Raw genomic sequence first — 17612 nt, forward strand, 5'->3', positions numbered from 1 at the left:
CTCCAAGACACATACAGCACCCGATGTCACAGGAGGCCAAAAAGATCATCAAGGACATCAACCACCTGAGCCACTGCCTGTTCACCCCGCTATCATCCAGAAGGCGAGGTCAGTACAGGTGCATCAAAGCTGGGACCGAGAGACTGAAAAACAGCTTCTATCTCAAGGCCATTAGACTGTTAAATAGCCATCACTAGCACATTAGAGGCTGCTGCTGCCTATTGAAATCACTGGCCACTTTAAGAAATGGAACACTAGTCACTTTAATAATGTTTACATATCTTGCACTACTCATCTCATATGTATATACTGCATTCTATTCTATAATATTCTACTTTATCTTAGTCCATGCCACTCTGTCATTGCTTGTCCACAGATGTATATTTTCTTAAATTCCACTACTTACTTATTTTGTGTGTATTAGATATTAGTTGTGAAATTGTTAGATATTACTGCACTGTCGGAGCTAGAAGCACAAGCATTCCGCTACACCCGCTATAACATCTGCTAAACACGTGTATGTGACAAATAACATTTGATTTGATTTGATCACTGGGGCCAAGCTTCCTGCCATCCAGGACCTCTATACCAGGCGGTGTCAGAGGAAGGTCCAAAACATTGTCAAAAGACTCCAGCCACCCTAGTCATAGAGTGTTCTTCTCTGCTACCGCACGGCAAGCGGTACCGGAAGCGGCAAGTCTTGGACCAAAAGGCTCCTTAACAGCTTTTACCCCCCATTTGTTTTTACACTGCTGCTACCCTCTGTCTATTATCTACGGATAGTCACTTTACCCGTACCATTACCTAGGTATATATCCTCCTTTTGATTTAGTGAAAAATAAACTTTGATTTGATTTGATTTGGTGTGGGGGGGCTGTGCTTTGGAAAAGTGGATGGGGTTATATATTACCTGATTGGCCCTGTCCGGGGGTATCGTCAGACGGGGCCACAATGTCAGAGAGAGTCAGAGAGAGAAGGGGAGCGAGAGAGTGAGAGAAGGGGAGAGGGAGAGGGAGAGAAGGGGAGAGGGAGAGGGAGAGAACGGGAGAGGGAGAGAGTGTCAGAGAGAGTCAGAGAGATAGTGAGAGAGAAACGGTTTGTTTATGTCAGATGGGCGGTCTGGTGGGCGGGTGGAAGGTCAGGTGGTCAGGTGAGCGGTCAGGTTGATGGGCAGGTAAACAGGATGTACTCCCCTACGTATTTATTTTGACAGTCAGTGTTTTCCACCGGCTGATGGCTATACAGCCGATTACATACTCATTTTCAGCAGGGTACTTTTCCTCTTAAACTAAATAGGCTACTTTTCAATTCGCTAGTCATCCCACTAGAATGAACAATTTGCATCTTCTAGAGATCTATTGATAGAACGTTAGTTAGTCACGAAGCTGACAGGGAAACAGTCTGCTGTCTGTCCTCCCTCTCGGTACCGGTGTGGGTGGTGTGTGTGCTGTGGTTACAGTCAGACGTCTTTACACGAAGGGAGACAGCATGAATTTGCACATCTCATATGTGACCCATGGATTCGATCCTATGTAGCAAAATTTGAAATATTGTTTTTTACATTGGATAAAAGTAGAGACTCAGAGCTAGAAAATGGTATATCATACACTGCATTTGAGGAACAACGGGAAAGTAATTCTGTTTTGAAAGTTGATAAACTTTCACTTTTGAGAAAATGGCCCGTGGATGTCCTTGAATGGTCTTTGAATGTTTTGGTACACTTACTGGAGAGCTCTTATTTTTCTACACCCATTCAGCATCGTTCAAACCCTCTTAAGCCTTAGCCCCACCCATCTCTTTAAGGATTCACATGTGAGGCCATGTGCTAAACAGAGTGAGTAAGGTAGTGTAGAAAACAATCAAAGATTTCGAGACTAAATGTAGTAGCATAAAGTAGTGGTAAAAATACACTGTATTTAGTCATTGGCCGATATCCTAATCTGACTTTGGTGCAGGTCATGTTGTTGTTCACATTGCCGTCTCTGTTTAACTGTCATGATTTAACTGGATTTGAACCCAAATGCAGACAACTACACCAAGCCAGAGAAGGTTTAACAGGTTTATTCACAAAGTTCAATTTGTCCAGGTTTCCAATAATAGGGGAAGAGCAAGTCCAGGTTTACAGGGAGGGTAACAGATCCAGGTTCAGAGCAGGTGTGGTACCGTAACTTCCTAGTGTCCGTGGTGAGTCCAAAAGGGAGGTCCGGTAGGGGAAAGCAGGATGGTGGTGGCAGGAGTAAAGCGGAGGCAGGAGTCAGGTTCCAATAATCTGTGGCACAGGAGAAAAGTAACTAGAACAGGCCAAAAACACAAAGGGCGAAAACAAGCAGGTTGAGTCAACAGCGAAACTAACATGGTCGTCTTGACTATGATCTGACGATGAGTGGCAAGTTTGACCGGGTCTTAAAGGCTGAGGTGATTATGGTGAATGAGCTGCAGCTGGAACCCTGACTCCCGCACACCAGACTTCACTCCTGCAATCAAGGACAGACAGAGGGGAGGGGGAGAGCAGAGAGAGCGCTACCTAGCGGCAGTAGACCTAACATTAACACACAGCCGATTACATACTCATTTTCAGCAGGGTACTTTTCCTCTTAAACTAAATAGGCTACTTTTCAATTCGCTAGTCATCCCACTAGAATGAACAATTTGCATCTTCTAGAGATCTATTGATAGAACGTTAGTTAGTCACGAAGCTGACAGGGAAACAGTCTGCTGTCTGTCCTCCCTCTCGGTACCGGTGTGGGTGGTGTGTGTGCTGTGGTTACAGTCAGACGTCTTTACACGAAGGGAGATAGCATGAATTTGCACATCTCATATGTGACCCATTTATTCGATCCTATGTAGCAAAATTTGAAATATTGTTTTTTACATTGGATAAAAGTAGAGACTCAGAGCAAGAAAATGGTATATCATACACTGCATTTGAGGAACAATGGGAATGTAATTCTGCTTTGAAAGTTGATAAACTTTCACTTTTGAGAAAATGGCCCGTGGATGTCCTTGAATGGTCTTTGAATGTTTTGGTACACCTACTGGAGAGCTCTTATTTTTCTACACCCATTCAGCATCGTTCAAACCCTCTTAAGCCTTAGCCCCACCCATCTCTTTAAGGATTCACATGTGAGGCCATGTGCTAAACAGAGTGAGTAAGGTAGTGTAGAAAACAATCAAAGATTTCGAGACTAAATGTAGTAGCATAAAGTAGTGGTAAAAATACACTGTATTTAGTCATTGGCCGATATCCTAATCTGACTTTGGTGCAGGTCATGTTGTTGTTCACATTGCCGTCTCTGTTTAACTGTCATGATTTAACTGGATTTGAACCCAAATGCAGACAACTACACCAAGCCAGAGAAGGTTTAACAGGTTTATTCACAAAGTTCAATTTGTCCAGGTTTCCAATAATAGGGGAAGAGCAAGTCCAGGTTTACAGGGAGGGTAACAGATCCAGGTTCAGAGCAGGTGTGGTACCGTAACGTCCTAGTGTCCGTGGTGAGTCCAAAAGGGAGGTCCGGTAGGGGAAAGCAGGATGGTGGTGGCAGGAGTAAAGCGGAGGCAGGAGTCAGGTTCCAATAATCTGTGGCACAGGAGAAAAGTAACTAGAACAGGCCAAAAACACAAAGGGCGAAAACAAGCAGGTTGAGTCAACAGCGAAACTAACATGGTCGTCTTGACTATGATCTGACGATGAGTGGCAAGTTTGACCGGGTCTTAAAGGTTGAGGTGATTATGGTGAATGAGCTGCAGCTGGAACCCTGACTCCCGCACACCAGACTTCACTCCTGCAATCAAGGACAGACAGAGGGGAGGGGGAGAGCAGAGAGAGCGCTACCTAGCGGCAGTAGACCTAACAGTACCCCCCCCTCTACGGACGCCATCTGGCGGCCGACAGGGTTTATCGGGATGTAACCTATGAAACTCACGGACCAGAGCAGGATCCACAATGAAGCTCCTGGGCACCCAGGAACGTTCCTCAGGACCATAACCCTCCCAATCCACCAGGTACTGGAAACCACGACCCCGGCGGCGAACATCCAGAAGTCGCCGGACAGTGTAGACAGGACCCCCACCCACGATCCTGGGCGGAGGAGGGGGACGAGAGGGCGGGCACAGAGGGCTAACCGACACAGGCTTAATCTGGGAAACATGAAAGGTGGAATGAACCCGTAGGGAGGCAGGAAGCTGTAGCTTAACCGCGCAGGGGTTAACAATAGACAGTATCTTGAACGGTCCTATAAAACGCGGCGCCATCTTCTTAGACTCCACTTTCAATGGAAGATCACGTGACTTAAGCCATACCTCTTGACCAGGAGAGTAACCGGGAGCCTGGGACCGGTGACGGTTGGCTTGCCTCTGCATGTACGCCGAAGCTTGGGACAGAGCTACCCTGGCCTTCCTCCAGACCTTGAAGCAGTGGCGCATGTGGGACTGCACCGAGGGTACCGCCAGTTCCCTCTCTTGAGAAGGGAACAGGGGAGGTTGATAACCCAGAGCACACAGAAAGGGAGACAAACCAGAGGAAGCGTTAGTCAAGGTGTTATGAGCATATTCCACCCAGGGGAGCATAGAGCTCCATGACCCAGGGTTAGACCCTGTGACACAGCGGAGAGCGGTCTCCATCTCCTGGTTCGCTCTCTCGGCTTGCCCGTTGGTCTGGGGGTGATATCCAGAGGACAGGCTGGATGTGATGCCCAAAACTTTACAGAAAGCTTTCCATACCTGGGAGACAAACTGGGGACCCCTGTCAGAGACAATATCCGTGGGTAGACCATGAGAGCGGAACACATGTTCAACCAAAATATCAGCCGTCTCTCTGGCAGTGGGCAGTTTAGGTAGGGCCAAAAAATGAGCGAACTTAGAAAAATGATCAATCACAGTAAGAAAGACAGTCTTTCCAGACGAGGGGGGAAGTCCAGTGACAAAATCCATAGCAATGTGCGACCAGGGCCGGCTGGGTATTGGTAGAGGTCGTAGATGACCAGCGCTGGCCTGGGTGGAGTTCTTACTTCGTGCACATACCGTACAAGCAGCAATGAAGGCTCGAGTGTCCGCCTCCATCCTGGGCCACCAGAACTTCCGTCGCACAAAGTCAAGGGTCCGCGTAACTCCAGGGTGACAGGTAAGGGGGAGACGAGTGAGCCCACTGAAGTACCTGGGAGCGAGCAGACTCAGGGACAAACAACCGGTTAGGAGGACCCCTCCCAGGGTCAGCTTGATGATGTTGAGCCTGTCTAACAATCCCTTCGATGTCACATGTGATGGCCGCAATACTGCAGGTAGGAGGCAAGATGGGTTCAGGGTTACTACCAGTATCAACAGCCGAATGAACACGAGACAGGGCGTCAGGCTTGACGTTGCGTGACCCAGGACGGTAAGACAGAGAAAAATTGAATCTCCCAAAAAATAGTGCCCACCTGGCTTGACAGGGGTTGAGCTGCTTCGCTGACTGGATGTAAGCCAGATTCTTATGATCCGTCCAAACGATGAAGGGTTGTTCCGCCCCCTCCAACCAATGTCGCCACTCCTCGAGAGCCAGCTTAACGGCGAGCAGTTCACGATTGTCAACATCATAATTCCTCTCTGCCTGAGAAAGTTTCCTTGAAAGAAAAGCACAGGGATGCAGTTTGTTATCTTCAGGAGAACGTTGTGACAACACCGCACCTACCCCAGTGTCGGATGCATCCACCTCCACGACAAACTGGCGGTCGGGGTCCGGCTGCATCAGAATGGGAGCCGAGGCGAAGCGATGTTTCAGTTCTTCGAACGGTGATTCGGCCCATTCATTCCAAGCGAACGGTCATGAGATGGAGGTGAGAGCGGTGAGTGGCGCCGCAATGCGGCTGTAGTCCTTACTCAGGGGCGGTGTGTTCATTAGGGCGACAAACTGGCGGTCGGGGTCCGGCTGCATCAGAATGGGAGCCGAGGCGAAGCGATGTTTCAGTTCTTCGAACGGTGATTCGGCCCATTCATTCCAAGCGAACGGTCATGAGATGGAGGTGAGAGCGGTGAGTGGCGCCGCAATGTGGCTGTAGTCCTTACTCAGGGGCGGTGTGTTCATTAGGGCGATATGGGCGCCACTCACCGCTCTCACCGCCCTAATGAACACACCGCCCCTGAGTAAGGACTACAGCCGCATTGCGGCGCCACTCACCGCTCTCACCTCCATCTCATGACCGTTTGCTTGGAATGAATGGGCCGAATCACCGTTCGAAGAACGCACTGCCAAACGGGAAAAGGAAGGGATTTTTTTTCGAATCAATTATATCACGGCAACAGTAGTTTTCAGTGTTCTAATCTAGACGTCTGATCTGCCACTAAATGTCCAATCAGGCTAAAGTCGTGCTTCAAATGGCCCCGCCCCTTTTGGGGCGATTTCAGTCAGGTTGAAAATCGCCCAGGAGTCTCTCATAGACTATCATGTAAAATATTTTTTTTTTCAAATATCAGAGCTTTCAATACAATCTCTATGGGTTCGGGAGGGCTTGCACTTACGCGCTTTCGTCATACGTAACATAAGTAACCATGAACATAACTAAGAAAAGAGCGGGTAGCAGCGTCAATCAATTCACGTACAACTGTCAAGATGGCTAGCTTTGCGAGGCAAAGATGAAACTGAGGGCTCCACCAACCCTGGTATTTTTCTTGGACTTGTCAACTTTGTGGCACAATTAGATGAGGTGTTTGATGACCATTTTAAAAATGCTAAAGTTTTCAAGGGCACATCAAAGACCATTCAAAACGAGCTACTGGAGTGTATGCTAGCGGTCATGAGGGAACATATTGTGGAGGAGGTGAAGTCGGCGAACTTCGTAGCTATCCAAGCTGACGAGACCACGGACGTTTCTACACAGACACAGCTGGTGCTTGTGCTGAGGTACATAGATAGCAACCACAAAGTGCAGGAGCGCTTTTTGAGTTCCTTCCCATCTCGGAATCAACCTCAGTCTCAATCGCCAGTGTGCTTTTGGAGAGACTGAACAGTCTTTTTGCCGACGACGAGAAAGTCAAACTCATTGCGCAAGCTTACGATGGAGCCAGTGTGATGAGGTGAGAGAAGGCTGGTGTGCAGCAAAATGTGCGTGAGCATTTCAAGAATGACCATTACGTGCATTGCTATGCGCATCAGCTGAATTTGATCATGCAGCAAGCTAGAACAGTTTCAGTACAAGCAGGGGCGGTGTGTTCAATAGGGCGATATGGGCGACGCACTGCCAAACGGGAAAAGGAAGGGATTTTTTTTCTAATCAATTATATCACGGCAACAGTAGTTATCAGTGTTGTAATCTAGACGTCTGATCTGCCACAGTGCCACACTGCCACTAAATGTCCAACCAGGCTAAAGTCGTGCTTCAAATGCCCCCCCCCCCCCTTTTTGGGGCGATTTCAGTCAGGTTGAAAATCGCCCAGAAGTCTGTCATAGACTCCCATGTAAAATCTATTTTTTTCAAATTTCAGAGCTTTCAATACAATCTCTATGGGTTTCTGAGGGCTTGCACTTACGCGCTTTCGTCATACGTAACGTAACCATGAACGTAACTAAGAAAAGAGCGGGTAGCAGCATCAATCAATTCACGTACTACTATCAAGATGGCTATAGCGTTCAGTGCAACTCGATTGTCTCTTTGAAAGAAGTTCACATCAAAGAGACAACCACAAAGTGAAGGAGCGCTTTTTTGAGTTCCTTCCCATCTTGGAATCAACCTCAGTCTCAATCGCCAGTGTGCTTTTGGAGAGACTGAACAGTCTTTTTGCCGACGACGTGAAAGTCAAACTCATTGCGCAAGCTTACGATGGAGCCAGTGTGATGAGGCGAGAGAAGGCAAAGGTGCGTGAGCATTTCAAGAAAGGCCATTACGTGCATTGCTATGCGCATCAGCTGAATTTGATCATGCAGCAAGCTAAAAAGTAACTAGTAAACTAGTCCTCAGCATGCCTGATTTCAATGAGAAAGTCATTGACCGCTTTGCTGCATTGAAAGAGAGAGAAGAGAACAGTTTCAGTACAAGTAATGTAGCCTCTCTCTCTCTTTGTCCCTCCCTGTCTGTCTCTTTAACACACACACGCCCAAATCAGTTCACAGTTGATGTTGTTTAAAATAGTTATTTTTCATTTTTTAAAAAGTAAACAATTTTTTTTACAAATCTATACAATTGGCCAGAATATGGTTGTTCATATTTACAAAGCCATACAGATAGCTGTGTTTACCTTTTCTAGAAATTATTTTCAAATTCTGTTTTCAGGCAAAATGTCTATCACTGTTCATTTTCACAAATCTATACAAGAGGGCAGAATATGGAAGTCTATAAAAATTTCTGAAACGGACAGTTTATTTTTTTCCCTTTAACCAAACTTTGGGACTGGTAGGAACATCTCATGGCTTCATGTCCTCTTCTGTCCCTGTCCTCCATGTATCTGTCTCTTTGGGACTGGTAGGAACATCTCAGGGCTTCATGTCCTCTTCTGTCCCTCTCCTCCATGTATCTGTCTCTTTGGGACAGGTAGGAACATCTCAGGGCTTCATGTCCTCTTCTGTCCCTCTCCTCCATGTATCTGTCTCTTTGGGACTGGTAGGAACATCTCAGGGCTTCATGTCCTCTTCTGTCCCTCTCCTCCATGTATCTGTCTCTTTGGGACTGATAGGAACATCTCAGGGCTTCATGTCCTCTTATGTCCCTCTCTTCCATGTATCTGTCTCTTTGGGACTGATAGGAACATCTCAGGGCTTCATGTCCTCTTCTGTCCCTCTCCTCCATGTATTGTCTCTTTGGGACAGGTAGGAACATCTCAGGGCTTCATGTCCTCTTCTGTCCCTCTCCTCCATGTATCTGTCTCTTTGGGACTGGTAGGAACATCTCAGGGCTTCATGTCCTCTTCTGTCCCTCTCCTCCATGTATCTGTCTCTTTGGGACAGGTAGGAACATCTCAGGGCTTCATGTCCTCTTCTGTCCCTCTCCTCCATGTATCTGTCTCTTTGGGACTGGTAGGAACATCTCAGGGCTTCATGTCCTCTTCTGTCCCTCTCCTCCATGTATCTGTCTCTTTGGGACTGATAGGAACATCTCAGGGCTTCATGTCCTCTTCTGTCCCTCTCCTCCGTGTATCTGTCTCTTTGGGACTGGTAGGAACATCTCAGGGCTTCATGTCCTCTTCTGTCCCTGTCCTCCATATATCTGTCTCTTTGGGACTGGTAGGAACATCTCAGGGCTTCATGTCCTCTTCTGTCCCTCTCCTCCATGTATCTGTCTCTTTGGGACTGATAGGAACATCTCAGGGCTTCATGTGCTCTTCTGTCCCTCTCCTCCGTGTATCTGTCTCTTTGGAACTGGTAGGAACATCTCAGGGCTTCATGTCCTCTTCTGTCCCTGTCCTCCATATATCTGTCTCTTTGGGACTGGTAGGAACATCTCAGGGCTTCATGTCCTCTTCTGTCCCTGTCCTCCATGTATCTGTCTCTTTGGGACTGGTAGGAACATCTCAGGGCTTCATGTCCTCTTCTGTCCCTCTCCTCCATGTATCTGTCTCTTTGGGACTGGTAGGAACATCTCAGGGCTTCATGTCCTCTTCTGTCCCTGTCCTCCATGTATCTGTCTCTTTGGGACTGGTAGGAACATCTCAGGGCTTCATGTCCTCTTCTGTCCCTCTCCTCCATGTATCTGTCTCTTTGGGACTGGTAGGAACATCTCAGGGCTTCATGTCCTCTTCTGTCCCTCTCCTCCATGTATCTGTCTCTTTGGGACAGGTAGGAACATCTCAGGGCTTCATGTCCTCTTCTGTCCCTCTCCTCCATGTATCTGTCTCTTTGGGACTGATAGGAACATCTCAGGGCTTCATGTCCTCTTATGTCCCTCTCCTCCATGTATCTGTCTCTTTGGGACAGGTAGGAACATCTCAGGGCTTCATGTCCTCTTCTGTCCCTCTCCTCCATGTATCTGTCTCTTTGGGACTGATAGGAACATCTCAGGGCTTCATGTCCTCTTCTGTCCCTCTCCTCCGTGTATCTGTCTCTTTGGGACTGGTAGGAACATCTCAGGGCTTCATGTCCTCTTCTGTCCCTGTCCTCCATATATCTGTCTCTTTGGGACTGGTAGGAACATCTCAGGGCTTCATGTCCTCTTCTGTCCCTGTCCTCCATGTATCTGTCTCTTTGGGACTGGTAGGAACATCTCAGGGCTTCATGTCCTCTTCTGTCCCTCTCCTCCATGTATCTGTCTCTTTGGGTTTGGTAGGAACATCTCAGGGCTTCATGTCCTCTTCTGTCCCTCTCCTCCATGTATCTGTCTCTTTGGGACAGGTAGGAACATCTCAGGGCTTCATGTCCTCTTCTGTCCCTCTCCTCCATGTATCTGTCTCTTTGGGACTGATAGGAACATCTCAGGGCTTCATGTCCTCTTATGTCCCTCTCCTCCATGTATCTGTCTCTTTGGGACAGGTAGGAACATCTCAGGGCTTCATGTCCTCTTCTGTCCCTCTCCTCCATGTATCTGTCTCTTTGGGTTTGGTAGGAACATCTCAGGGCTTCATGTCCTCTTCTGTCCCTCTCCTCCATGTATCTGTCTCTTTGGGACAGGTAGGAACATCTCAGGGCTTCATGTCCTCTTCTGTCCCTCTCCTCCATGTATCTGTCTCTTTGGGACTGATAGGAACATCTCAGGGCTTCATGTCCTCTTATGTCCCTCTCCTCCATGTATCTGTCTCTTTGGGACAGGTAGGAACATCTCAGGGCTTCATGTCCTCTTCTGTCCCTCTCCTCCATGTATCTGTCTCTTTGGGACTGATAGGAACATCTCAGGCTTCATGTCCTCTTATGTCCCTCTCCTCCATGTATCTGTCTCTTTGGGACAGGTAGGAACATCTCAGGGCTTCATGTCCTCTTCTGTCCCTCTCCTCCATGTATCTGTCTCTTTGGGACTGATAGGAACATCTCAGGGCTTCATGTCCTCTTATGTCCCTCTCCTCCATGTATCTGTCTCTTTGGGACAGGTAGGAACATCTCAGGGCTTCATGTCCTCTTCTGTCCCTCTCCTCCATGTATCTGTCTCTTTGGGACTGATAGGAACATCTCAGGGCTTCATGTCCTCTTATGTCCCTCTCCTCCATGTATCTGTCTCTTTGGGACAGGTAGGAACATCTCAGGGCTTCATGTCCTCTTCTGTCCCTCTCCTCCATGTATCTGTCTCTTTGGGACTGGTAGGAACATCTCAGGGCTTCATGTCCTCTTCTGTCCCTCTCCTCCATGTATCTGTCTCTTGAAGGTCAGGTAAGGTACATCCAGGGGGGGGCTGTAATGTCGTAAGGTATCAGGGGGAGGGTCTGGTGAAGGTCAGGTAAGGTATCAGGGAGGGGTCTGGTGAAGGTCAGGTAAGGTACCAGGGGGAGGGGTCTGGTGAAGGTCAGGTAAGGTACCAGGGGGAGGGGTCTGGTGAAGGTCAGGTAAGGTACCAGGGGGAGGGGTCTGGTGAAGGTCAGGTAAGGTATCAGGGAGGGGTCTGGTGAAGGTCAGGTAAGGTATCAGGGGAGGGGTCAGGTGAAGGTCAGGTAAGGTACCGGGGAGGGGTCTGGTGAAGGTCAGGTAAGGTATCAGGGGGAGGGGTCTGGTGAAGGTCAGGTAAGGTATCAGGGGGAGGGGTCTGGTGAAGGTCAGGTAAGGTATCAGGGGGAGGGGTCTGGTGAAGGTCAGGTAAGGTACCAGGGGGAGGGGTCTGGTGAAGGTCAGGTAAGGTATCAGGGGAGGGGTCTGGTGAAGGTCAGGTAAGGTATCAGGGGAGGGGTCTGGTGAAGGTCAGGTAAGGTATCAGGGGGAGGGGTCAGGTGAAGGTCAGGTAAGGTACCAGGGGGAGGGGTGGTGGAGTTCTCCTTTTGTCTTCCTTGGCTTGATTTGAAAATGTTTTAAGAAGTAAAGCAAATAAAATAATAAAATAAAATAGAGGAGGAGGGGTTGTGTAGAGGGTATGAACCCGGTTTAGTGTAAGGGGTTTGGGTTGGGGGAGAGGGAAATAACTTTATTAAAAATTGAAAGTAGGGAAACTTGTTCTTCAGAATACTGGGAGGGAGGTAGTGGTTTGTGATTTTTGAGTGGTGGGATGAATGGTTGTGGTTGTTGTTGATGTTTTTTGTGGTCAACAAGAGTGGCAGACAGGAATACGCACAGGTCTTCTCCAGAGCAACAAACTACCGCCTACACAGCGGTCTGAATCTCAGGTAAGTCATTAGGTAGCATGTTATTGTTCCTACAATTTCTAAGCAAACAGCTGGAGGCAGGGCTTTCTCCTATAGAGCTAAATTTTTATGGAATGGTTTCGATCCATGTGAGAGATGCAGACTCTGCCTTTACCTCTTTACTGAAGACTCTTCAGTAGGTCCTATGATTGAGTGTAGTCTGGCCCAGGGTTGCGAAGGTGAACGGCAAGGCACTGGAGTGATGAACCATCCTTGCAGTCTCTGCCTTGCCGGCTCCCCTCTCTCCACTGGGATTCTCTGCCTCTGACTCTATCACGGGGGCTGAGTCACTGGCTTGCTAGTGCTCTCCCATGCTGTCCCTAGGAGGGGTGCGTCACGTCGTGCCAGGCTTTTTCCCGCCTCAATCGACTTGAGTGGATTGAGTCACTGACTAGATTTTCCGTCCGGTCTTGCGTCCCCCTCAGGATCGTCCGGTGGAGGAGATCTTCATGGGCTATACTCAGCCTTGTCTCAGGGTATTAAGTTGGTGGTCTGTTGATATCCCTCTGACCATAATTATATCCTCCTGATTCCTGCTTAAAAGCAAAAACTAAAGCAGGAAGTACCAGTGACTCGCTCAATACGGAAGTGGTCAGATGACGCAGATGCTACGCTACAGGACTCTTTTGCTAGCACAGGCTGGAATATTTTCTTGGATTCATACAATGGCATTGAGGAGCATACCACCTCAGTCATCGGCTTTATCAATAAGTGCATTGACGATGTCGTCCACCAGTGACCGTACGTACATATCCCAACCAGAAGCCATGGATTGATTACAGGCAACATCCGCATCGAGCTGAAGGCTAGAGCTGCCGCTTTCAAGGAGCGGGACACTAATCCGGACGCTTATAAGAAATCCTGCTATGCCCTCAAACGAACCATCAAACAGGCAATGCATCAATAGAGGACTAAGATTGAATCCTACTACACCGGCTCTGACGCTCATAGGATGTGGCAGGGCTTGAAAACTATTACGGACTACAAAGGGAAACCCAGCCACGAGCTGCCCAGTGACGCGAGCCTACCAGATGAGCTAAATGCCTTTTATGCTTGCTTCGAGGCAAGCGACACTGAAGCATGCATGAGAGCACCAGCTGTTCCGGACGACTGTGTGATCACGCTCTCGGAAGCCGATGTGAGCAAGCCCTTTAAACAGGTCAACATTCACAAAGCCACAGGGCCAGACGGATTACCAGGACATGTACTCAAAGCATGCGTGGACCAACTGGCAAGTGTCTTCACTGACATTTTCAACCTCTCCCTGACGGAGTCTGTAATACCTACACATTTCAAGCAGACCACCAGAGTCCCTGTGCCAAAGGAAGAGAAGGTAACCTGCCTAAATGATTACCGCCCCGTAGCACTCACGTCAGTAGCCATGAAGTGCTCTGAAAGGCTGTTCATGGCTCACATCAACACCATTAGCCCAGAAACCCTAAGCCCACTCCAATTCTCATACCGCCCGACAGATCCACAGATGACACAATCTCAATCGCTCTCCACACTGCCCTTTCCCACCTGGACAAAAGGAACACCTATGTTCAACACCATAGTGCCCACAAAGCTCATCACTAAGCTAAGGACCCTGGGACTAAACACCTCCCTCTGCAACTGGATCCTAGACTTCCTGATGGGCCGCCACCAGGTGGTAAGGGTAGGCAACAACACGTCTGCCACACTGATCCTCAACACTGTGACCCCTCAGGGGTGCATGCTTAGTCCCCTCCTGTACTCCCTGTTCAACTATGACTGCGTGGCGAAGCACGACTCCAACATCATCATTAAGTTTGCTAACGACACAACAGTGGTAGGCCTGATCACTGACAACGATGAGACAGCCTATAGGGAGGAGATCAGAGACCTGGCCATGTGGTGCCAGGACAACAACCTTTCCCTCAATGTGAGCAAGACAAAGGAGATGATCGTGGACTGCAGGAAAAGGCGGGCCGAACACGCCCCCATTAATATAGATGGGGCTGTAGTGGAGCGGGTCGAGAGTTTAAGTTCCTTGGTGTCCACATCACCAACAAACTATCATGGTCCAAACACACCAAGACAGTCATGAAGAGGGCACGACAACACATTTTTCCCCTCAGGAGAATGATAAGATTTGGCATGGGTCCCCAGATCCTCAAAAAGTTATACAGCTGCACCATCGAGAGCATCCTGACCGGTTGCATCACTGCCTTGTATTGCAACTGCTCTGCATCTGACCGTAAGGCGCTACAGAGGGTAGTACGTACAGCCCAGTACATCACTGAGACTGACGCCGACGAAGATGGCGGCCTCGCGACTAGCTCTTAGGAAACTTTGCAGTATTTTGTTCTTTTATGTATTATTTTTTACATTATTAGCTTAGAAAGTGTTTTGTATCATTACATACAGCCGGGGAAAACTATTGGATATCAAAGCGGCGGTAACTCACTCTCTACCTTACCTGTCACCCTAGCTCTACCTTACCTGTCACACTAGACCCACTTCAATTTTGCTTACCGCCCCAATAGATCCACAGACGATGCAATCCCCATCACACTGCACACTGCCCTATCCCATCTGGACAAGAGGAATACCTATGTAAGAATGCTGTTCATTTGTCACACCCTGGCTATGGGACTCTAGTTGTTGAGCCAGGGTGTGTTTGTTCTATGTGGTGTGTGTCTATGTTGGGGGTTCTGGTTCGTTGCTTTCTATGTTTGCCTTAGTGACTCCCAATCAGAGGCAACGAGTGTCAGCTGTTCGTTGGTTGTCTCTGATTGGGAGCCATATTTATACTGTCTGTTTTTCATTCGGGTTTGTGGGATTTTGTTCGTGTTGGTTTGTGTTGTAACCATAGACGTCACGCATCGTTGTTTATTGTTTTGATCGTGTGATCATTTAATAAATATAATATGTTCACCTTTAACGCTGCGCATTGGTCCTCCTCATTAGACGATCGTGACAGAAAATCCCACCAAGATATGACCAAGCAGCGTGTCCAGGAGCCATCGCCAGGGATATCCCTAACAGATCTCCTTCGCCTCCTCGACTGGGTCAAGCCGAGTGAGGAGGAGAAGGGCTTGACCTTGTGGCAGAAGGGCGAAAGGCTGGCGAGGGATATGGAGACCTGGTCCACGGGTAGGGGAGACGCCCAGAATTTTTTTAGGGGGGGGGGCTAACGCCGTGGACGACGGGCCAGCAGGAGACCGCGGCAGAGCGGCCCAGCGGATTGGCAGAGGAGGACGCCAGGTTACGGGAGTCACTGGTCACCAGGGGGAAGGTGGTTGTAGAGGCACGGCGAGAGGTACTGGCGTGTGTTGCCAGTCCAGTCCGGCCTGTTCCTGATCCCCACGTAGGGCCAGTGGTGTGTGTTCCCAGTACGGTCCGGCCTGTTCCTGCCACTCGCACCAAGTCAGTGGTGCGCGTCGTCAGCCCGGTCCGGCCCATTCCTGCTCCCCGCACCAAGTCAGTGGTGCGGCGTCGTCAGCCCGGTCCGGCCCATTCCTGCTCCCGCACCAAGTCAGTGGTGCGCGTCGTCAGCCCGGTCCGGCCCATTCCTGCTCCCCGCACCAAGTCAGTGGTGCGCGTCGTCAACCGGTCCGGCCCGTTCCTGCTCCCGCACCAGGTCAGGGGTGCGCCCGACAGCCCGGCTCGCCCGCTCCTGCTCCCCCACACCAAGCCAGTGGGGTGCGTCGTCAGTCCGGCACGGCCCGTGCCTGTTCCCCGCACCAAGTCGAGGTGCGCCCGGCAGCCCGGCTCGGCTCGCTCCTGCTCCCCACACCAAGCCAGTGGTGTGCGTCGTCAGTCCGGCACGGCCCGTGCCTGTTCCACCGGTGGCTGGTCCGACACCGGTCAGAGGCTTCACGTCGGAGCTAGAGCAATCCGCTCCACCAGTGTTCAGTCCAGCTCCGGCCAGCAGGGCCAGACCGGACCAGGGGTACTTTGGGGGGTTAGAGAAGGAGTGGGGGTCAAGCCCGGAGCCAGAACCGCCGCCGAGGAGGTATGCCCACCCAGCCCTCCCCTGTTTTGCTCTTTTTGAGGCGCGGTCGCAGTCCGCGCCTTTAGGGGGGGGTACTGTCACACCCTGGCTATGGGACTCTAGTTGTTGAGCCAGGGTGTGTTTGTTCTATGTGGTGTGTGTCTATGTTGGGGGTTCTGGTTCGTTGCTTTCTATGTTTGCCTTAGTGACTCCCAATCAGAGGCAACGAGTGTCAGCTGTTCGTTGGTTGTCTCTGATTGGGAGCCATATTTATACTGTCTGTTTTTCATTCGGGTTTGTGGGATTTTGTTCGTGTTGGTTTGTGTTGTAACCATAGACGTCACGCATCGTTGTTTATTGTTTTGATCGTGTGATCATTTAATAAATATAATATGTTCACCTTCAACGCTGCGCATTGGTCCTCCTCATTAGACGATCGTGACATCATTGACTATAGCTCAGCATTCAACACCATAGTACCCTCCAAGCTCATCATCAAGCTCGAGGCCCTGGGTCTGAACCCCCCCCGTGCAACTGGGTCCTGGACTTCCTGACGGGCCGCCCCCAGGTGGTGAAGGTAGGAAACAACATCTTCACTTTGCTGATCCGCAACACTGGGGCCCCACAAGGGTCCGTACTCAGCCCCCTCCTGTACTCCCTGTTCACCCATGACTGCGTGGCCAAGCACGCCTCCAACTCAATCATCAAGTTTGCAGACGACACAACAGTAGTAGGCTTGATTACCAACAATGATGAGACCACCTACAGGGAGGAGGTGAGGGCTCTGGGAGTGTGGTGCCAGGAAAATACAGTGGGGAAAAAAAGTATTTAGACAGCCACCAATTCTGCAAGTACTCCCACTTAAAAAGATGAGAGAGGCCTGTAATTTTCATCATAGGTACACGTCAACTATGACAGACAAATTGAGTTTTTTTCTCTCCAGAAAATCACATTGTAGGATTTTTAATGAATTTATTTGCAAATTATGGTGGAAAATAAGTATTTGGTCACCTACAAACAAGCAAGATTTCTGGCTCTCACAGACCTGTAACTTCTTCTTTAAGAGGCTCCTCTGTCCTCCACTCGTTACCTGTATTAATGGCACCTGTTTGAACTTGTTATCAGTATAAAAGACACCTGTCCACAACCTCAAACAGTCACACTCCAAACTCCACTATGGCCAAGACCAAAGAGCTGTCAAAGGACACCAAAAAACAAAATTGTAGACCTGCACCAGGCTGGGAAGACTGAATCTGCAATAGGTAAGCAGCTTGGTTTGAAGAAATCAACACTGGGAGCAATTATTAGGAAATGGAAGACATACAAGACCACTGATAATCTCCCTCGATCTGGGGCTCCACGCAAGATCTCACCCCGTGGGGTCAAAATGATCACAAGAACGGTGAGCAAATATCCCTGAACCACACGGGGGGAC

This window comes from Coregonus clupeaformis, unplaced genomic scaffold (assembly GCF_020615455.1).
Source record: "Coregonus clupeaformis isolate EN_2021a unplaced genomic scaffold, ASM2061545v1 scaf0076, whole genome shotgun sequence".
Taxonomy (NCBI): Eukaryota; Metazoa; Chordata; class Actinopteri; order Salmoniformes; family Salmonidae; genus Coregonus; species Coregonus clupeaformis.